The 16,002-nt window shown below is 52.8% G+C and overlaps 1 protein-coding gene across 2 annotated transcripts in view; it reads right to left on the reverse strand.

Annotated features, from left to right (window-relative positions):
* Positions 1 to 16,002, reverse strand: part of LOC142567725 (cytochrome P450 4V2-like) — a 283,152-nt gene that overhangs the window by 190,475 nt on the left and 76,675 nt on the right. The gene's annotated exons all lie outside the window — the stretch shown is intronic.

Raw genomic sequence — 16,002 nt, forward strand, 5'->3', positions numbered from 1 at the left:
CATTGTAGAGTGCACTACCATGGGAAGGTTAGTGAACAGCAAATCCAAGATATTATTTCCTCGAGTAGGTTCTAGCACCAGCTGAGATGGTGCGAAGGATTGGTATATCCTTCGGTGTTCTCTTCCAAATACTCGGCGAGGCCTTTTAGCTCCCGGTCAGCTCGTTGCTGTTTAGTGAAATCTTCCGCGCTTATTCTTCCAAGGAAGATGTCGTCGTCCTTGTCTTGCGGCGGGGGATCGATGGGGGTGCGTCATAGGCAGTCGGCGTCAGAGTGTTTTCGTCCGAACTTGTAGATTACCGTGATGTCATATTCTTGCAGTCTGAGGCTCCACCGCGCTAGCCGTGCTGAAGGGTCCATTAAGTAAGCTAGCCAACACAACCCGTGATGGTCGTTCACCACTCTGAATGGCCTGCCATATAGGAAAGGGGGGAATTTTGCTGTAGTCCAAATGATGGCGAGGCATCCCATTTCAGTCGTACAATAATTGCCTTCCGCTTTTGACAGCCACCGGCTAGCATAAGATATCACTCGTTCAATCCGTTTTTCCTCTGGACTCGGACAGCACCGAGGCCTAGGCTATTGGCGTCAGTTTGGATTCCGGTATCGGCGTCCTCGTCGAAGTGTACAGGTACCAGCGTCGACTGCATGCGTCGTTTCAGTTCTTGAAATGCGTCAGCCTGCGGCGTTTCCCACTTGAACTCGACATCACATTTGGTTAGATGCGTTAGCGGCTCAGCGATGCTTGAAAAGTCCTTGACAAAGCGCCTATAGTAGGCACACATGCCAAGGAATCTATGCACTGCCTTCTTGTCGATGGGCTGCGGGTACTTTGCGATGGCAGCTGTCTTCTGCGGGTCGCGGCATACTCCAGATTTGCTGATGACGTGGCCCAGAAACAGAAGCTCATCGTAAGGAAAGCGTCAATTTTTCCGCCTTGGACGCAGGGTATACGCGCCACCACATCCAAAACTAACGAGAAACGAAGGCACTGACTTCAGGCGACTCCAGAGCAATACCTTTACTCATGGAAGCCTATTGCATCATTTCCACCCGACGCTATACAGCTACACCTGTCCACACTTCAACGTGCCAGACAGCCTGGCGCACCTTTTACTGCAGTGCAAGAAAACCAGAGAACCCATCACAGCGGCACAACTAGTAGCCCCAGCAGACGCAGACCCAAACCTCTTTCGCTGAAGCGTGGGAGGCTGCGATCGCCAAGCCTGACCTGGTCGACCAGCGCGAACTCGTCGCCTGGGCCCGGAGGGCGATCCAAGTCAGAGGGTTCCTGGAATAAGGGACCCTCCCACCTCGCCTGACAAGTCACTGCTTCAAATAAAGGTTTCATTCTCTCTCCGGCTTCAGAATAAGCCCTGACTTGATGGCCTCTAGTACTGTCGCAAGCCGCCTAAGGTGATAGTCAAAATTTACGGCGAAGACGACGACGTCATCCAAGCAAACAAGACAGGTCTGCCGCTTCAATCCCACTAAAACCGTGTGCATCACGCGCTGGAACGTTGCAGGCGCCGAACACAGTCCAAATTGCATAACCTTGAACTCATAGAGGCCGTCTGGCGTGATGAAGGCGGTCTTTTCGCGATCCCTGTCATTGACTTCTATTTGCCAGCAGACAGACTTAAGGTCCATCGACGAGAAGTATTTAGCGTTGCAGGGACGATTCAATGCATCGTCTATCCGTCGGATGGGATATACGTCCTTCTTCGTGATCTTGTTCAGTCGACGATAATCTACGCAGAAGCATAGGGTTCCGTCCTTTTTCTTCACTAAGACAACAGGAGACGCCCACGGGCTTTTCGACGGCTGGATGAGGTCGTTGCGCAGCATTTCGTCGACTTGTCCTCTTATAGCTTTGCGTTCTCGCGTCGAAACTCGGTAAGGGCTCCGGCGGAGTGGTCGAGCACACTGTTCGGTTATTACGCGATGCTTTGCGACTGGTGTTTGTCGAATCCTCGATGACGTGGGAAAGCAGTCTTTGTATCGTCGAAGCAGACTTCTGAGCTGTTGCTGCTTAATAACGGGGAGACTTGGATTTAACCCGAAGTCTGGCTCGGGAACTACGGGAACTCTGGTCGGGTTAGATGCCGCAGAATCCGAAAGGACAAACGCATTGCTGGTCTCCAGAATTTCCTCGATGTATGCGATCGTCGTGCCCTTGTTGATGTGCTTGAACTCGTGGCTGAAGTTTGTCAGCAACACTTTCGTGTTTCCTCCGCGCAGTCGAGAGATCCTTTTTGCGACGCTAATTTGACGGTCAAGCAGTATACGTTGGTAGCCTTCTACGTCAGCGGGTGTTTAGGTGCCGACCGAAATAACAATGCTGGAGCGAGGCGGGACGCTCACATGAACTTCGAGCACACTGAAGGCGTGGTGACTACGAGGGCTCTCCGGCGGTATCGCTTGATCTTCCGACAGCGTTATTGATTTCGACTTCACGTCGATAATTGCGCCATGTTGGTTCAGGAAGTCCATGGAAGTCCATGCCGAGAATGTCTCGTGAACACTGTGGGAGGACAACCAAAGCGGCAGGGTAAGTTCGATCATGACTGGGAGCTCTTGCAGTGCAGGTTCCAGTCGGCGTTAGGAGGTGTCTTCCTGCGATCCGAATTTTAGGGCCTTCCCATGCAGTCTTAACTTTCTTCAATTGGGCGGCGATGGGTCCACTCATGACGGAGTAATCGGCTACTGTGTCTACTAAGGCGGTGACTGCGTGGCCATCGAGAAGCACGTCGAGGTCGGTAGTTCTTTGTCTTGCGTTCAGTTAGGCCTTGGCGTCGGATCGCGGCTGCGTCGCATTGACCTTTGGCTGGTACGTGGCGTCGTCACGTAGCCATTCGTCGGCGTGTTCTTTGCTGCCAGACTTCGTCGGGACGGCGGCGTGTCGTTATGTCGTCGAGGTAGTCCTTTCGTAGTCTTCTTAGGTTGGCGGAGGATCTTCGTCAGTTCGACGAACAGCAAGCGCACCTCCATCGGTTGCTGCTTTTAGTTTTCCGGATGTGGGCTCACGGACCGGCCCCTGGCGGGGAAGTGTATGCACGGCGCTACTCCGACAGGTAACGGCCTGGTGACGGCGACCGGGATGGTCGTCGAGGGCTCCACTCAGTAGCGGCGAGGTAGTCGTCAAAGTCACGAGGACGTTCCCCTTCCCTCGGTCACGCTGCGTTGACGGCGGAGCCTCGCAATCCCAGGTCGCGGTATGGGCTTCGGCGGTACAGATGGCCGGCTTCGCCGCAGTGGTAGCAGAGCGGGCGATGGTCGGGGGCTCGCCAAATGTCCGGCTTCCTCACGTATGTACGCGGGCGACTGGTGGGAATGCTGGCGGCGGTGGCAGCGGACGATGGAGTTGCGGCGTTACGGGGCCCTGGCGCTGTCCCGGAGGGGTACCTTGACGGCGTGCGACGGCGGCGTAGGTCATCGCTTCTGGCTTGGGCTGCGGTAATTGTGGTTGTACCTCAGGAACTGCAAGGGATCGCTGAACCTCATCCTTGACGATGTCAGCGATCGAGGCCACTTGACGCTGCGACGAAGGCAGGACCTTGCGCAGTTCTTCACGCACAATGGCCCTGATGGTCTCTTGGAGATCGCCTGAACCCAGTGCTTGGATTGCGCACTGAGGCATGAGCACTTGACGGTTACATTGCCTAGTGCGCATTTCTAATGTTTTCTCAATCGTCGATGCGTCTGTCGAGAACTCTGATACGGTCATCGGTGGGTTTCGGATTAGACCGGCGAAAAGTTCCTGTTTTACGCCTCGCATCAACAAACGCACTTTTTGCTCTTGGGACCTTTCCGGGTCAGCGTGCCGGAAGAGACGGGTCATCTCTTCTGTGAAGATGGCGATGGCCTAATTTGGTAGTTGGCCTCGGGTTTCCAGCAGAACCACGGCCCTTTCTTTACGGACAACGCTCGTGAACGCCTTCAGGAAGTTACTGCGGAACAGGTCCCATGTTGTAAGGGTGGACTCTCGGTTCTCGAACGAAGTCCTCGCGGCATCTTCCAAGGAGAAATACACTTGTAGTAGCTTATCCTCAGAGGTCCAGTTGTTGAAGGTCGAGATCCTTTCGAAGGTTTCGAGCCAGGTTTCTGGATCCTTCGACGCAGCTCCACGGAAGGTTGGGGGCTCCCTGGGCTGTGGAAATACGATGAGTGACACGGGTTGCCATTGTGGTTGGCTTGGCCACAATCTTCTTTGTCTTCTCAGTTAGACGTCCTTGCTCCGGGGGCAGCTGTTGAACACGGCGGCTTGCTCAATGGTCCGGGACTACGTCGTTGTTCTCTCTGCGGTCCGGGATTGGGTCAGGGCTTGTCGCAGGCGTCCGGTACATGAACGAAAAGCACCTCCACCAGATTTCGCGTGCAGTGACGTATGAAGAACACAGTAGCAATACCGTGAAAGACGAAACTAACATTTATTGGGCGAGCCTGTGCCCAAAAAAAGCAGGCTACACTTATAGAACGGCGACAACGGTGAACACAGTCGGCGATCCTCAAAATCAGATCAGTGAGTCAAGCGCGTCGGCTTTTATAGATCAGGCGTCGAATGTTCCAGAGTAACCACTGGGACGCGCGTGCCTTCCACAAAGTTCTGCGCCATTCGCGTCACGCATGCATGTAATTAGACTACACAAGGTTCGGCGACAAAAGACAGCGGATAGAAGCATTGATAACATTCTAGAAACTTACGATACATGTAAACGCGTCCTGCGCTGAGCGATAACATTTTTTAGACGTTAAAAGCGCTCATCCATATAAGACAAACGAGTTCACGTGTCAATATTTTACTATGTTATTTACGCACATCGCTATCTTTAAACACCGCAAAAGTTCAAAAGGAAGGATATTTTATAACTGGAAAATTGGTTTACGTGGTTCAGTATACTTGTCTTTGTTATAATTCGGATAGCCCGTTTTTGTAATCGCCGGATAGGATCAAGGTAAGTGTTGTATGTCGAACCCCATGATTCTACACAGCATGGTAAATGAATGTTATTAAGGACAAAATAAAGGGTACGCCGTGCATGGGTATCAAAAAAATCGCGGCCCTGTAATAACGCATAACAGCCAGAAGCCAACTTCGAACAGACGGCGCTAATCTGATTTTTCCAGTCAAGATGTTCACCTAGAATGACACCAAGATAAATGAGTGTGTTCGTTCGAGTGAGTGGTCATTAATTAAAATGTTAATTTGGAAGCTGTCAATGACTTTCGCTCGTGAGCTATATACTATACATTTGGTTTTGCTTGAATTAATCCTTAGCATGTTGGTGAAAACCCAGCTTGAATTCTTTAAAAATTCATCGTTTGTCTGTGCTTCTAGATTCTCATGGTTGTCAGCTGTAACTACGATCCCAGTGTCACCCGCATACACTGATCTATCTATCTATCTATCTATCTATCTATCTATCTATCTATCTATCTATCTATCTATCTATCTATCTATCTATCTATCTATCTATCTATCTATCTATCTATCTATCTATCTATCTATCTATCTATCTATCTATCTATCTATCTATCTATCTATCTATCTATCTATCTATCTATCTATCTATCTATCTATCTATCTATCTATCTATACATCAATCAGCGGGATCGGCCCACATATGAGGTGTGCTTAACGCCTGCTTCACCCCCGCCGCGGGTCGACCCCGCATTGCAATATTGACACGTGTACTTATCTTTATCGAGCGACCACGTTTCGCCGCTTAACAACTGTAGTCGCACAGCGAGGGACGTGCCTGCATGTATCCGACGTTTCTGGAAAGTTATCGATGCTTCTACCCGGCTGTCTGTTGTCGCCGAACGTTGTGTTATCTTATTTCATCGCGTAACGCGAATGGTGTAGAACTTTGTGGAAGGCACGCGGGTCCGAACGATTAGTCTGGAACATTCGACGACTGCTCTATAAAAGCGGACGCGCTTGACCCGCTGATGAGATTTACGACGATCGCCGACTGTGTTCGCCGCTCTCGTTGTGCTTTAAGTGTAGCCTGTTTTGTGGGCACAGGTTCGCCCAATAAAAGCTAGTTTTTGCCTTTCACAGTACTGCTACTATGTTCTTTGACGTCACGACCACGTGACATTTGGTGGAGGTGCTTTGCTTTCATGTACCGGACGCCCCCACAAAGCCGTGACCCAAGCCCTCACTCTGAAGACACCAACGTCGTACATCGAGGAAATTTTGGAAACCAGTAATGCGTTTGTCCTCACGGATTACGCCGCATCTACCCCGACGACCATGGTCCCCGAACCAGACTTCGACGTGAATCCAAGTCTTCCTATGAGTAAGCAGCAACAGATCAGATGTCTTCTCCGACGACACAGACTGCTTTTCGACGTCATCGAGCATTCGACAAACACCAGTTGCAAAGCACCGCATAACAACCGAAGAGAGCGCTGGACCACTCCGCCAGAGCCCTTACCGAGTTTCGACGCGAGAACGTGAAGCTATTAGGCAACAAGTCGACGAAATGCTGCGCGACGACATCATCCAGCCGTCGAAAAGACCGTGGGCCTCTCCTGTAGTCCTGGTAAAGAAAAAGGACGGAAACCTACGCTTCTGCGTCGATTATCGTAGACTGAAGAAGATCACGAAGAAGGATGTGTACCCCCTTCCACGGATAGACGACGCATTGGATCGGCTCTGCAACGCTAAATACTTCTCGTCGATGGACCTCAAATCTGGCTACTGGCAAATAGAAGTCGACGAGAGAGATGGCGAAAAGACTGCTTTCAGCACGCCAGACGGCCTCTACGAGTTCAACGTCATGCCATTCGGACTGTGCTCGGCGCCTGCAACGTTTCAGCGCGTCATGGACACGGTGTTGGACGGACTGAAGTGGCAGACGTGCCTTGTTTACCTGGATGACGTCGTTGTCTTCGCCGAAAATTTCGACGATCACCTTAGGCGGCTTGCGACAGTGTTAGAAGCCATCAAGTTATCAGGGCTCACTCTGAAGCCGGAAAAGTGCCGCTTCGCTTACGATGAGATTTTGTTCCTAGGCCACGTGATCAGCAAAACAGGAGTACTCCCCACCCACAGAAGACAGCTGCCATCGCAAAGTTCCCGCAGCCAACCGACAAGAAGGCAGTGCGCAGATTCCTTGGCATGTGTGCCTACTATAGGCGCTTTGTCAAGGACTTTTCACGCATCGCGGAGCCGCTAACACATCTAACCAAATGTGATATCGCGTTCAAGTGGGAAACGTCGCAGCCCAAGGCATTTCAAGAACTCAAACGACGCATGCAGTCGCCGCCGGTACTTGCACACTTCGACGAGGACGCCGATACCGAAATCCACACTGACGCCAGTAGCCTAGGCCTCGGTGCCGTCCTAGTCCAGAGGAAAGACGGACTTGAACAGGTGATCTCTTACGCTCTTACGCTGTCAAAAGCGGAAGGCAATTATTCTACGACTGAAAAGGAATGCCTCGCCATTATTTGGGCTACAGCTAAATTCCGCCCTTACCTCTATGGCAGGCCATTCAAAGTCGTCAGTGACCATCACGCGTTGTGTTTGCTAGCTAACTTAAAGGACCCTTCAGAACGGCTGGCGCGTTGGAGCCTCAGACTACAAGAATATGACGTCACGGTAATATACAAGTCCGGAAGAAAACACTCCGACGCCGACTGCTTATCACGCGCCCTCATCGATCCCCCGCCGCAAGACGACGAGGACGACGACGCCTTCCTTGGGATAATAAGTGCGGAAGACTTCACTAAACAGCCACGAGCAGACCCGGAGCTAAAAGGCCTCGTCGAGTATTTGGAAGGGAACACCGACGTTGTCCCTAGGGCATTTAAGCGCGGGTTGTCTTCGTTCACGCTACAAAACAACCTGCTCGTGAAGAAGAACTTCTCACCAGTCCGCGCCAGCTACCTTCCTGTTGTACCGTCAGCACTGCGTCCAGAAATACTGCACGCCCTACACGACGATCCAACCGCTGGGCACCTCGGATTCTCCCGGACGCTGTCGAGAATAAAGGAAAGGTATTACTGGCCCCGTCTGACCGCCGACGTCGCCCGTTACGTCAAGACATGCCGAGACTGTCAACTACGCAAGACACCACCGACAAGGCCAGCCGGATTACTACAGCCGATCGAACCCCCTCGCCGACCATTCCAGCAGATTGGGATGGATTTGTTGGGGCCGTTTCCGATATCAACATCCGGGAATAAGTGGATCGTCGTGGCGACGGACTATCTCACCCGCTTTGCTGAAACTAAAGCTCTACCAAAAGGCCGCGCAGCCGAAGTGGCGAAATTTTTTGTCGAGAACATCCTGCTGCGACATGGTGCCCCAGAAGTCCTCATCACCGACAGAGGAATGGCTTTTACAGCAGAGCTCACCCAAGCCATTCTGCAGTACAGCCAGACAAGCCACAGGAGGACAACGGCCTACCATCCGCAGACGAATGGTCTCACGGAGCGCCTGAACAAGACCCTCGCCGACATGCTAGCAATGTACGTCGACGTCGAACACAAGACGTGGGACGCGGTCCTGCCGTACGTAACCTTTGCGTACAACACGGCGGTGCTTACAACACAGATCACGCCGTTTAATCTGGTTTACGGCAGGAACCCGACGACGACGCTTGACGCCATGCTGCCGCACTTAACTGACGAAGAGAATGTTGACGTCGCTAGCTATCTGCAGCGCGGCGAAGAAGCCCGACAGCTCGCCCGCCTCAAATCAAGAGCCAGCAGAGGACCGACAGCCGACACTACAACCTCCGACGACGCTTCGTCGAGTACCAGCCTGGCGACCGTGTTTGGGTCTGGACCCCGATACGCTGACGAGGACTCAGTGAGAAACTACTCCGACGCTATTTCGGACCCTACAAGGTCATCCGACGTATTGGCGCTCTGGACTATGAGGTCGTGCCAGACGGCATTTCGCATTCACAGCGGCGCCGCGCACGATCTGAAGTGGTCCACGTGGTGCGCCTTAAACCCTTTTACGGACGCTGACGAACTTCATTTTTGTTCTTTTCTTTGCTACGAGTGCTTTTGTTTATTACCTTCGTTTGTTTGCAGCATCGGGTCGATGCTTTTTAAGAGGGGGGTACTGACACGTGTACTTATCTTTATCGAGCGACCACGTTTCGCCGCTTAACAACTGAAGTCGCACAGCGAGGGACGCGCCTGCATGTATCCGACGTTTCTGGAAAGTTATCGATGCTTCTACCCGGCTGTCTGTTGTCGCCGAACGTTGTGTTATCTTATTTCATCGCGTAACGCGAATGGTGTAGAACTTTGTGGAAGGCACGCGGGTCCGAACGAATAGTCTGGAACATTCGACGACTGCTCTATAAAAGCCGACGCGCTTGACCCGCTGATCAGATTTACGACGATCGCCGACTGTGTTCGCTGCTCTCGTTGTGCTTTAAGCGTAGCGTGTTTTGTGGGCACAGGTTCGCCCAATAAAAGCTAGTATTTGCCTTTCACAGTATTGCTACTGTGTTCTTTGGCGTCACGACCACGTGACGATATCTTCGGGATTGGCCCACGTGTTGGAGTGCTTAACCCTTGCTTCAACTCCGCCGCGGATTGACTCAGCATTGCACTATCTTCGGGATTGGCTTACGTGTGGGGAATGCTTAACGCTTGCTTCATCTCGGCCGCGGGTCGACTCGTATTGCACTATCTTTGGTATTGGCCCACGTGGTAGGAGTGCTTGACGCCTCCTTGGCACCCGCCGCGGGTCGGCACGACATTGCACTATCTTCGGGATCGGCCCACGTATTGGGGGTGCTTAACGCCTCCTTCACCTCAGCCGTGGGTTGGATTGGCATCGCGACCTCTTCAGGATCCGCCCACGTATGGGTAGTGCTAAACGCCTGCTTCAACCCCGCCGCGGATCGGCACCGCATTGCACTATCTTCGGAATTGGCTCAGGTGTGGGGAATACTGAACGCTTGCTTCACCCCAGCCGCAGGTCGGCCCGGCATTGCACTACCTTCGGGATGGGCCCGTGTATGGTGAGGGCTTAACGCCTGCTTCACCTCAGCCGTGGGTTGATTGGCATCGCCACTTCTTCGGGATAGGCCCACTTATGAGGAGTACTTCACGCCCGCTTCAACGCCGCGGGCCGGCCCTGCGTTAAACTATATTCGGGATAGGCCTACGTATGGGGAGTGCTTAACGCCTGCTTCACCCCCGCCGCGGTTCCGCTCGGCATTGCACAACCTTCGTGTTCCGCCCACGTATCGGGAGTGTTTAACGCCAGCGTCACCCCCGCCGCGGGTCGGCACGGCATTGCATTAGCTTCAGGATTGGCCCACGTGTGGGGAGTGCTCAACCCTTGCTTCACGTCCGCCGCGGTTTGACTCGCCAATGCACTATCTTCGGGATCGGCCCGCATAGGAGAGTGCTTAACGCCTGCTTCACCCCGCCGCGGTTGGGGCCGGTGTTGCACTATCTTTGGATAGGCCTACGTATGGGGAGTGCTTGACGCCTGCTTAACCCCGGCCGCGGGCCAGCCAGGCATTGCACTATCTTCGGGTTCGGCCCATGTATTGGGAGTGATTAACGCCTGCTTCACCTCAGCCGTGGGTTGGATTGGCATCGCAACTTCTTCGGGATCGGCCCACGTATGGGGAGTACTTAACGCCTGCTTCAACGCCCCGTGCCGGCCCTGCATTCAACTATCTTCGGAAGCAGCCCACGCATGGGGAGTGTCTAACGCCTCCTTCACGCCCGCCGCGGGTCGGCCCTGCATTGCACTATCTTCGGGATTGGCTCCCGTGTGGGGAATGCTTAAAGCTTTCTTAACCCCCTCCACGGGTCGGCCCGGCATTGCACTATCCATGGGATCGGCCCAAGTATGGGGAGTGCTTAACGTATGCTTCACCTCAGCCGTGGGTTGGATTGGCATCGCAACTTCTTCGGTATCGGCCCAAGTATGGGAAGTACTTAACGCCTGCTTCAACACCGCGGGCCGGCACTGTATTGAACTATCTTCGCGATAGGCCTACGTATGGGGAATGCTTAATGCCTGCCTCAACTCCACCGCGGATCGGCCCCGCATTGCACTATCTTCGGGATTGGCTCACGTGTTCGAAATGCTTAACACTTGCTTCATCTGCGCCGTGGGTCGACTCGGCAATGCACCATCTTCGGGATTGGCATTGGCCCACGTGTTGGGAGTGCTTGACGCCTCCTTCACCCCTGCCGCGGTTTGACTCGGCATTGCACTATCTTCGTGGTCGGCCCGCATAGGAGAGTGCTTAACGCGTGCTTCACCCCCGCCGGGGTTGGGGCCGGTGTTGCACTATCTTTGGATAGGCCTACGTATGGGGAGTGCTTGACGCCTGCTTCACCCCCGCCGCGGGTCAGTCCGGCACTGCACTATCCTCGGGATCGGCCCACGTATGGGGAGTCTATGGCTTAACGCCTGCTTCACGTCAGCTGTGGCTTGAATTGGATTCGCAACTTCTTCGGGATCGGCCCACGTATGGGGATACTTAACGCCTGCTTCAACGCCGTAGGCCGGCGCAGCACTGCACTATCTTCGGAAGCGGCCCACGTATCGGGAGTGCTTAACGCCTGCTTCACACCCGCCGCGGGTCGGTCCCGCATTGCACTAACTTCGGAATCGGCCCACGTATGGGGAGTGTTTAACGCCAGCGTCACCCCCGCCGCGGGTCGCCCGGCATTGCATTAACTTCGGCTTTGGCCCACGTGTGGGGAGTGCTCAACCCTTGCTACACCTCCGCTGCGGTTTGACTCGGCGTAGCACTAGCTTCGGGATCGGCCCCCATAGCAGAATGCTTAACGCCTGCTTCTCCCCCGCCGCGGGGGGACCGGTATTGCACTATCTTCGGTTTCGGTCCATGTATGGGGAGTACTTAACGCCTGCTTCAACGCCCCGTGCAGGCCCAGCACTGAAATACCTTCGGAAGCTGCCCATGTATGGGTAATGTTTAATGCCTGCTTCACCCCCGCCGCGTTTCGGCTCCGCATCGCACCATCTTCGGGATTGGCTCACCTGTGGGGAATGCTTAACGCTTGCTTCATCTCCGCCGCGGGTCGACTCGGCAGTGCACTATCTTCGGTATTGGCCCACGTGTTGGGAGTGCGTGACGCCTGCTTCACCTCAGCCGTCGTTTGGATTGGCATCGCAACTTCTTCGGTATCGGCCCACGTATGGGGCGTACTTAACGCCTGCTTCAACGCCCTAGGCCGTTCCTGCATTGAACTCACTTCGGAAGCGGCCCACGTATGGGGAGTGCTTAACGCCTGCTTCACCCCCGCCGCGGGTCGGCCCGGCATTGCACTAACTTCGGAATCGGCTTCGGTATGGGGAGTGCTTAACGCCTGCTTCACCTCAGACGTGGGTCGGATTGGCATTGCAACTTCTTCGGATTCGGTCCACGTATGGGGAGTACTTAACGCCTGCTTCAACGCCTCGCGTGGGGCCGGTATTGCACTATTATTCGATAGGCCTATGTATGGGGAGTGCTTAACGCCTGCTTCACCTCAGCTGTGGGTTGGATTGGCATCGCAACTTCTTCGAGATCGGCCTACGTATGGGGAGTACTTAACGCCTGCTTCACCTCAGCTGTGGCTTGAATTAGCATCGCAACTTCTTCGGGATCGGCCCACGTATGGGGAGTGCTTAACGCCTGCTTCAACGCCGCGGGCCGGCCCTGCGTTGAACTATCTTCGGCATAGGCCTTCGTATGGGGAGTGCTTAACGCCTGCTTCACCCCTGCTGCGTGTAGGCTCCGCATCGCACTATCTTCGGGATTGGCTCACGCGTGGGGAGTGCTTAATGCTTGCTTTACGTCCGCCGCGAGTTGACTCGGCATTGCACTATCTTCTGGATTGGCCCAGGATTGGGGGTTTCCGCTCACCACGCCAACGACATGAAAATTTACTTGGACGATATAGGTATAGAACTTCGCTGTAATACTACACCACGCATTGTCTGGAATCCAGAACGAAAGATCGATATATTGCAGTAGCAGAGGTCTAAGCGCAGCAGCTGGCGATTTGTGTGCCTAGGTTTTCACAATCGCGCTGAAGTTCGCTTGCAAAAGAAAACACCTGAAGAAAACAAAGGAAGTTAGACTGATCTGGACAGCAGTCCCCAACCTGGGCGAAGCGCAGTATCTCAGTCGCCAGCACGAGGCCTTTCGAAGCACAGCCCAAAGTAAACTTCGATGAAAAGTGATGGCCCTTCAACGGCTCCAGTGACTCAGAAAACTAATAGAAGCGATGGTTCTTTAGTCGGGTACAATTACTAACCGTCCACTACATGACAGTCCGTAATGATTACGAAAAGGTGACGTGATACGAGTTATATAAAAAATTCTGCAGAAGCCATCTCCCGAGGACTGACGACTTTAATGCAATGAGCATAAAAGGAGTGTAGCTTCAAACCATATTGCTGAAAACACCTTTATTTGCAATCCGTGGATGGGGAAGTAGTCTAAGGATGCTCATTGCTATAAAACAGGCATGTGCCACGGTGTCACCACAGCCGACAGTGTGCACCTTCAAAGGCCACGGAAAAGTTTCACTAAACGCGGCCTTTAAACCACATCCAAATTTGTCCCACTAGTCGCCACAGACCGCAGCGTCTAAACTTATAGGTGCTACGGAGAAACGCTCCACCATAGGAAGCTACAAATCCCTACCCCGTCACGAATATTCGTGTCGCATCAAAGAAGAAAAAAAGGTATGCAGATACCACGCAGCATGGGAATCGATGTAAGCGATGCAGTGTCTGCTGTTCGCGACGGCATATCTCGACGGCATGCGACAATCGTGACGTGATGTGAAATGTTACTTTGCCTACTCCACTTGTGTTTGCTGTTCTTGCTCCACTCGACGCTTTAGCCGAGCTTTCGTCTCCTCAGCAGTACGTGCAATCTTCAGCGCCCTTCTTGGTTGTAGCGTTGTAGCTCACGAAACAGCCTCCGCTCTCTCTCTACTCACTCGCTAACATTCCTCCCCCTGCTGTCGTAGCTGTGGCGCGTAAGCGCAGAGACAAGCGCGGCAGCTCCTGCACTGCGTTTGCGGGGGGTCAGGCCCAGTTACGGCGTCCAAAGGGCACTGTGAACGTGCAACGCCGCGTAAATGTTTACACGAGCTTCTCGCGTCGTCTTACCTTTGTTACACACTCCTCTGATGTACTAGCGCGTTAAGAGCCCCGTGTCGCAGAAAATCCGGTGTCGATGCCGCGGGCGTCGCTTGGCATTCTGAACCGCAAACGCGTAGCCCCTCCACATACCTTGTCTTATATTTTTTACAGTTGTTCTTCGGCATTTTGAGAATGACAGTTCATAAACAAATGTCATGAAACAAAGCAACGATAGCGCATGTCTTTTTTGTTTTTGTGATATCGCCACGTCACAACCACGCCCCGACGCGGCCGGCGTTCAACTAAGCGTCTGAACTAAGTCCCAACGTGGCCGACGTTAGGGGTGTGCAAGACCCCAGCAGCAGCAGTAGCAGCAGTAGCGGACAGTCGAAGAACGAGGCAAACGAAACTTCGCTTTAAAAGTGTTCATGACGCAGTACGCTGAAGCGTGGGTTTGCTGTACTTAAGGTGCTCTTGTGCGCCCAGAATCAGAGCTAAAGAGCTTTCAAGCCATTGCCGGCGACCTTCACGTGACCTTGAGCCAAAAGCCAGAGTCGTTATTCGGGCACTCACACGAGTACATTCGGACAAGTAGCGAGAATAAAGCAAGACTAATAAATAATATAATATTTGGAGTTTTACGTGCCAAAACCACTTTCTGATTATGAGGCACGCCGTAGTGGAGGACTCCGGAAATTTTGACCACCTGGGGTTCTTTAACGTGCACCTAAATCTAAGCACACGGGTGTTTTCGCATTCCGCCCCCATCGAAATGCGGCCGCCGTGGCCGGGATTCGATCCCGCGACCTCGTGCTCAGCAGCCCAACACCATAGCCACTGAGCAACCACGGCGGGTAATAAAGCAAGACTATCCGGGCAATTAGTAAAGACTGCATTACATACGCTCGTTGCTTCCCAAACGAGTTACAAAAAATATTGCTTCCGAGTTCTTCCAAATGTTTCTTCACAATATCCCTCAAACTGTAACTTCTAGTACGCTGAAGTTCTATTTGTCATTTCCAATAGGGACGTTCAAAAGCCAGATACAGGGCTCTGTACACTTCACTGTCATCTTTTGGCTCTGAGACAGAGTTAATCCCGGCTGCGGCGGCCGCATTTCGATGGGGGCGCAATGCGAAAACACCCGTGTACTTTGATTTAGGTGCACCTTAAAGAACCCCACGTGGTCTAAATTTCCGGAGTCCTCCACTTCGGCGTGCCTCATAATCAGAAGGTGGTTTTGGCAAGTTAAACCCCATAATTTATAACTGAGGTTTTTAGCGCACGAAAAGGGACGAAAGACAGTGGCGAAACGAGGACACAGCGCTATAATTTAATTTAATTTAATAATTTAATTCAATTTCTTTTAGACAGAGTTGTCTGTAACGCGAGCATCCGCGAGGTCCGTGGCGCGTCCAGCGTAGCGTCCCGCGCACCGCGGATGGCTGTTCGACCGAGACAAGACTTGCAAAGAAGTTCCGTCTGTAGCATGAAACTGTTGCGTCCGTATGGACCAGTGCACAGCATGGCGTGGTGTGGCGCGCCGTTGCCGACATGCACTACACCCATGTTAAGATTGTGGCTAGTATCATCTCCAACCAATCTGCTCCACCTGTAGCCATTTCATGCTTACATTACTCTCAATTACGCGAGAGCGAGCACTGTTTTTCTTCAGTAGGAGGTTGTCGAAAACTGTTACGCACACACACGCACCAACAGATAAGTTGATCAAGTATCTAAAAACGCTAATCGCTCTGAAACCAAGCGCCTTCAGCAAGCGTTTCTGGAATAACCTTCAGACGATCTCCAGTACCCTCAGGCTCCAAATAGAAATGACACGCCTGCTCAATAAAGGCGCATGGGAATTGAAACACCCAACACAAACAAAGAAAA

Source organism: Dermacentor variabilis, unplaced genomic scaffold (assembly GCF_050947875.1).
Source record: "Dermacentor variabilis isolate Ectoservices unplaced genomic scaffold, ASM5094787v1 scaffold_14, whole genome shotgun sequence".
NCBI classification, from domain to species: domain Eukaryota; kingdom Metazoa; phylum Arthropoda; class Arachnida; order Ixodida; family Ixodidae; genus Dermacentor; species Dermacentor variabilis.